Source organism: Lactuca saligna, chromosome 6 (genome assembly GCF_052625555.1).
Source record: "Lactuca saligna cultivar CGN05327 chromosome 6, ASM5262555v1, whole genome shotgun sequence".
NCBI lineage: Eukaryota > Viridiplantae > Streptophyta > Magnoliopsida > Asterales > Asteraceae > Lactuca > Lactuca saligna.
In genome coordinates, this window is record NC_136422.1 from 31,754,087 (window position 1) to 31,761,185 (window position 7,099).

Sequence of the window (7,099 nt, forward strand, 5' to 3'; positions counted from 1 at the left end):
AAGATGGCTATAAACTCGGCGAGTTGGATGAACAACTCGGCGAGTTCGTTGAAGATTGTCTTGAACTCGGCGAGTGTTAGAAAACTCGGCGAGTTGGCTAGGGTTTCTCCCAAAATCTTCGCCGTATATGAACTCGATGAGTGAAAAGGAGACCTCGGCGAGCAGGTCGAGGATTCCACGACTTCTCGAACTCATGAAGAACTCGGAGAATCGGAGACCTGCACTCGGCGAGTCGAGTCAACATGGACTGTTGACTCTGACTGTGGACTTTGACTTGGACCAAGGGGTTGACCAATTGAATTATGTGGGATTGGGAGATTTATGAAAAAGGTTGTGTGGTACTTTTAGGTGGTGAAGTTCGTGTTGGACCCGGGAGTTGAGCTTTCTTATTTCTGACGTCATTTGCGAGGTGAGTTATCCTCACTATACTAACGGGTCTAAGGCACTAAGACCGGCCCATTGGATTTGATATCCTATTAGTTATTGTTATGTAGAGTTTGAGTTAGTAATGCATGTCAGTTGATGTGCTAATAGGGTAGATTTGTAGGATTTCCTGCGATACTGATTGATTACCTGTCTGCACATTTATCTGTTACATGTTGACATGTTATGTGGGGTGGTGTAACGCCCGTAGATCCGGGCTAGTCAATTTAGAGGCAATAGGGGTCGAAAACGACTTTTCAACAAAAGATTATTTAGAATAAATAATCTTAACCAAGTTGTATAATATCTCACAAGGTTTCCGTACATATAAAGAACGCCAAAATCCGAGTTATAACGAAGAAGTTATGACCCGTTGAAGTTTCGCGACGGAACCGGTACGATATCGGGAAGCGTAAATAGTGAATTTGCAATAGAGCGAGATTTAGCCTTAGCGATCTAAACAAAAGTCGTAGAATATGTTAAACTAAGAACATCGATAAAAAGAACGCCCAAATCTGACTTTATATGAAGAAGTTATGATTTTTCGAAGTTTCGGATTAGCAATGTACAGCCTGAAATTCGAATATTAGATTGAGCGGTTTTTAGCCAAGACAACCTAAAAGAGAATCGAAGATCTCGTTAAGAGTAGCGTAACGAGAAAAAGATGGGTGAAAACGGACGTCGGATGAAGAAGTTATGAGGATTTAACGGACTAATCCTGCCCCGGTCTGTTAAAAATATAAAATTTAAAATCGAGTCAAAATTAGCCGACAGAGTCTAAACGAAAGTTGTAGAGTACGTTCCCAACTTCGCGTGGATATAAAGAACGTTGAAAACGGAGCTCTTATGTGAAAGATATGATTTTTAGAAGTCGGAGTGCAAAATTGCGAAATATACGAGAGGTTGATGACGTGGCCGCTTCTGAGCCGTTGCTTGCTGACCAAGGCTTTGCCCCGGATCACGCCACGTCGACTCGCATCTATGCCCCGCTTTCATGATAAAATCCATAGCGATCTCCTCCCATTTCCACATGGGAATGGGTAACATTTGCAACTTGTCGTGGGACATCTGATGTTCGTCCTTGACTTTCTGGCAAGTCAAGTACTACTCTACATACCATGCTTTCTCCCTCTTCATACAGGGCCACCAATAGCTCAGTATCAAGTCTCTATACATCTTTGTGGCCCCTGGATGGATCAAAAACTTCAACTTGTGCACTTCCTCCAATTATATATGCCTAACCCTGCTAGAAGCCGGAACCCATAGCCTGCCTTACTAAGTCAACAATCCGTGAATTTTGATAATAAAGGAATATGACCCCTTATCCTCTCTTCCTTCCAATTCTCCTTCTTCAACCCCTCGACTTGCGTCTCCTTGATCAAATATAATAGTGGCAAAATGATGACCATCCTCATATATAGAACTCTAATGGAAGTACTAGCCGCCTTACAACTCAAAGCATTGACCATTATATTGGCCTTCCCAGGGTGATACAAGATCTCATATCCATAATCTTTCACCATATATAACCATCTATGATTCCTTGTATTTAGGTTTGGATGATCCATCAAATATCTCAGACTCTTGTGATCTATGTAGATAGTACATTGGACCCCATACAGATAATGTTGCCAAGTATTGACGGTGAAAGCCACGACCCCCAACTCCAGTTCACGAGTAGCATAATTCGCTTGATGAGGCTTTATCTTCCTTGAAGCATATACAATCACTCAGTCCCTTTACATAAGCACTACACCTAAGCCCATAATCTATGCAACATAATAGACCATAAAATCATCCATACCCTCGGTAAATGTCAGAATCAGATCATCATACAACTTCTACCTTGGAGTCTCAAATGTCGCTTGCTGCTCAGGCTCCCACCGAAACATGACATTCTTCTTTGTCAGTCGGGTCAAAGGAATTACAATCTTGGAGAAGTCCTAAACAAATCTCTGATAATATCCTCCTAAACCAGGGAAACTCTGAATCTCATATAGAGACCCTAGAACCTCCCACAACATCATGATCTTAATCTTAGCTGGGTCAAGCAAGATACCATTATAATTAATGAGGTGACCCAAGAATTGAACCTCACACAACCAGAACTCACATTTGGAGAACTTTGAAAAAAGTCTCTCCCTCCTCAATGTATCAAGAGCCTCTCTTAGGTGCTCCTCATACTTCTCCTTGGTCTTTGGGTAGACCAAGATATCATCAATAAACACAATCACTTATCGGTCCAACGTCAGCCTACACACTCGATTCGTGAGATCCATGAATATTGTCGGTGAGTTGGTGGGCTCAAAATGCATGACCACAAACTCATAACGATCGTATCGAGTTCTAAAGGCAGTCTTCTATAAATCCTCATCTATGACCCTTATCTAATGATATCCAAACCTTAACCAATCTTGGAAAACCAAGATGCACCCTACATCTGATGAAACAAGTCATCGATCTTCGGGAATGGATAACGGTTCTTCACCATCAGCTAGTTCAATTACCGATAATCGATACACATGCGATGAGACCTTCCTTTTTTCTTCACAAACAGAATCGATGCTCCCCATGGTGAACTACCCGTCCTGATAAACCCCCTTGTTCAATAGCTCTTGTAGTTATGTGGACAACTCCAGCATCTCCAATGGTTCTAAGCAGTATGGTGTCTTGGCTATAAGAGCTGAAACTAGATTCAGATCAATCTGGAACTCTACCTGCCTTTCATGAGGCACTCCAGACAATTCCACATGAAACACATCAGGTAACTCTCGAACTATAGGTACATCATCCATAATATTCTTCTCTATAACCTGAGTATCCATAATATATGCCAAAAATCCGAAGCATCCCTACTGAATATACCTCCTAGCTCTCGCAACTAAGTAGATACCTGGTCCTCACTGAGTGACCTCACAATGAATAACCAGCTCTCCCCAACTTAGGGTTCGAACTCTTACCTTCTGATGCTCACAATCAATGATAACTCCATTATGACTCAATACATCCATGCCCATAATTATCTTCACCCTCGTAAAGGTATAGGAACCAGATCTATCATATACCTCTCATAGAATAACTCGAGAATGCAGCCATGATGAACTACCAGAGCACTTAATATACAGTCATCAACAATCTCCACCTCTAATGGGTAATCTAAAGGTCCCAGAGCATAACCAAACTTCTTGCTAAGAGTAAGAGACACAAACGATCGAGTGACACATGAATCGAAAAGAACATGAGCACTCACACCATTGACTTAGGAACATCGCTAATTATGAACAAATAAACATAAGAAAAACTAATGAAAGAATCAAGGATACAAGAGGTATACATACCAATGACAACATCTGATGTTGCTCGGTCCTCCTCAACTGTCAATTGAAAATCCTACCTCCTTACCACCGAAGACTCCGCCTTGTCCTAGCAGCCATATGTGATCCTCAATGTAGATGGAGTAGGTGCCCCCACCACCCCTCCAAATAACCTTGAATAGTATGATTTCTTGTGGGCCGTATGATTACAATGAAATCAAATCAGACCCGATTCTTGGGGGCAATCTCGGGTAACATGATCAGTCTTGTAATAGTTGCAGCATCCCTAACCTATTGATCGAAAAACTCCATCATACAGTTTACCGCACTTGCTTAATGCCTCAGCCCTTCTGGCCTCTCGATCATGAGTCATAAGTCTTGGGCCTCTTCATTGGGCCCTCTACTGCTTGCATGTGTGTTGGTTCAACTTCGTATGAAGTTCTAGCTCTATCTCTCTCTCCCGGACTCTGTCAATAATATCCTCCAAGGTCCAGAATCCTGATATGCTAACAAACTCCCTAATGGCATCCCTCAACATATCATGACATCTTGTCTAATTCATCTCCTTATCTGCCACATACTGCAAAACCAACAAATCCCTATCTCTAAACATGGTTGTTATCTCCGCTATAATCTCTATCGTCTGGAGAAGGTCTTGGAACCCCCCTTGCCAACTATTGCACCTCGATAGCAGGTGCAAACTCTACTATGAACCTTGTAACAAAATTAGGCCATTTCATGTCCTCCATGACCTCTTCTCCCAAGTCATGAACAACCTCATCCCACCAGTCGCGAGCTCGATCGCTCAGAAGGCAAGATGAAAACCTCACCCTCGATCCCTCAGGGTAGCAACTCGTTCGTTGAGTGGTCTCAATATCCATGATCCATTTTCTTCTAGAAATAGGGTCCTTTTTCCCAAATAACTCTAGGGCTCCATAAGTCTTGAAGTCTTGAAACGTGAGAGTTCGTGTCCCAAACTGACCAACTACCATCTCTACATGAAAGGCCCCCAAGCGTTCATCTAATATCTCCATGATCCCCTACTTGATCATATCGAACATCACATGAACCGCATCCAAGATGTCATCCGTGATCTCAGACGTGATAAACTCGTGCATCCTTTTATAATTTAGTTCAACATTAACACCTGAACTAGAACTAGAACCAGAACATTGGGTAACTACCACCATACTGAAAAGACAATAATACAAAAGATCAGAACATACCTGAAAAATCCCTTATGCTAAAGCTCCGTATAGTTTTCTTGAGTCTCCATGATTCGAGTACGGATCCTATTCTTCCAGTAGCATGTGCCCAATACTACCTTCCACACCTATCCATACTTGCTTCAAGAATCATCCCAAATCCTCTAAGTCACTTCACTACGATGAATCTCATGATTCCTACGCTAAATAACATATATATATATATATATATATATATATATATATATATATATATATATATATAACTTACTACAACACTTCCTAGGCTCTCATAGGAGTCCTTATCTCACTTGCTTCTGTATTACTAGGAACCTCTACCAACACTGTCAGTTGCCTTATGCATGAAAATTATACACAATACACGATCAAATAGCCTGTTGAATAATCATTCTACCTTAGTCCCACAACCAAAAAAGGAAAAGGAAATAAGGCTAAATCAATCATTCTAAGGCTATATCATCCTAATCATGTATAATTCTAAAACATACACTTAGTAATTAACATTGTCAATCTAGACTCCAGGTAGCACATAAAAATAGTTCACTAGGATATAAGGCATCACATATATCAAACAATTCTATCATGTAATTCCTGAAGCGATCCTTAGCCCTAAGCATGCAACTCAAATAATAGCATACTAAAGTATAACATTCATGTATGGGTATTTCGGGAATCACTTACTTGAACTAGGTTGATTCCACGCATCACACCCTTTCCTTATAAAGATTTTTTTAGAAAAAAAAATCTTACAAAAGATTTATCAATTCCTTAATTTTAGTTTAGACACACCTGAAAGTGTTCCTAAATCCATCAAGGCTTTGTACCAACTTGAAACGTCCCAAAATACTAATAGAATTTTCATTTTCAAAACACCTAAAAGTGATACAACCAATTTTTTTTCAAAATGAAACAATGTAAAAGGTATATTCAAGCATAAGAGTGAATCAAATAAAATTGCATAACAATCATCAGGGGATGTTGTACAATCATGTCAGGTCATTCTCTTTGGAACCAGAAGTAACTGAAACATTTAAACCACAAAACTGTAAGCACAAAGCTTAGTGAGTTCACCAAAATACCACATACCATACATAACATAATGGGCCTATCTCAGCCTCAAGAGAATTCTATGCGCCAAATCATAGTCTTACCATCACTATCTTCTATGGTCCAAATCATGGTCTTTACTTGTATAAGTGCCATGGGTCAGATCCTGGTCTTCCATATAATTTTCAAGGGCCAAATCATGGTCTTCATATGTAACACCCCCCTCTGGCACGTATCACAATATTGTCCACTTTGGGCCACTCGGCACAAGGACTTCCCAGGGGGTCACCCATCCTGGTACTACTCCCGCCCGAGCACGCTTAACTGCAGAGTTCTTATGGGATCTGCTGCCCTCACGGCTTTAAAACGCGTTGTGATAGGGAAGGTATCCACACCCCTTATAAGGAATGCTTAGTTCTCCTTCCCAGCCGATGTGGGATCAGATCTAACCAACTTTCACCCCCCATTATAGGGTTCGACGTCCCCGTCGAACACATCGACCCGTGCCCTGGCTCTAATACCATTTGTAACATCCCCCTCTGGCACGTATCACAATATTGTCCGCTTTAGGCCACTCGACACGAGGACTTCCCAGGGGGTCACCCATCCTGGTACTACTCCCGCCCGAGCACGCTTAACTGCAGAGTTCTTATGGGATCTGCTGCCTTCACGACTTTAAAACACGTTGTGACAAGGAAGGTATCCACACCCCTTTATAAGGAAATGTTTCGTTCTTCTTCCAAGCCGTGAGGGATGTTACATCATACAACTTCCAGGGGGAAAACCTGGTCTTTCATACAAATGCTAGGGGCCAAACTCTGGTCTTCCATGCAAGAGTCACAAAGATAACTAACATCCTACATAGTATAATGAGAAGATTCACCTCAATCGTAGTCAACAACTAACAAACTCACACAACTAAAGAGCGGGTACTACACACCTCCTATGTAATCATAAAAGGTAAACATTAGTCTACCTTCCAAAACTATCAATTTAACTAAAAGTCAAAATCGGACAAAAGTCAACAACAATTGACCCCCATATCGTGGTCATCCATTGGCCATGGTGTGTCATCCTCATGAAAAAATA

At 41.2% G+C, this 7,099-nt stretch overlaps 1 pseudogene; it reads right to left on the reverse strand.

Annotated features, from left to right (window-relative positions):
- Positions 1 to 6,580: 6,580 nt before the first annotated feature.
- On the reverse strand, positions 6,581 to 6,698 carry LOC145003520 (5S ribosomal RNA; annotated as a pseudogene).
- Between the last annotated feature and the right edge of the window lie 401 nt (positions 6,699 to 7,099).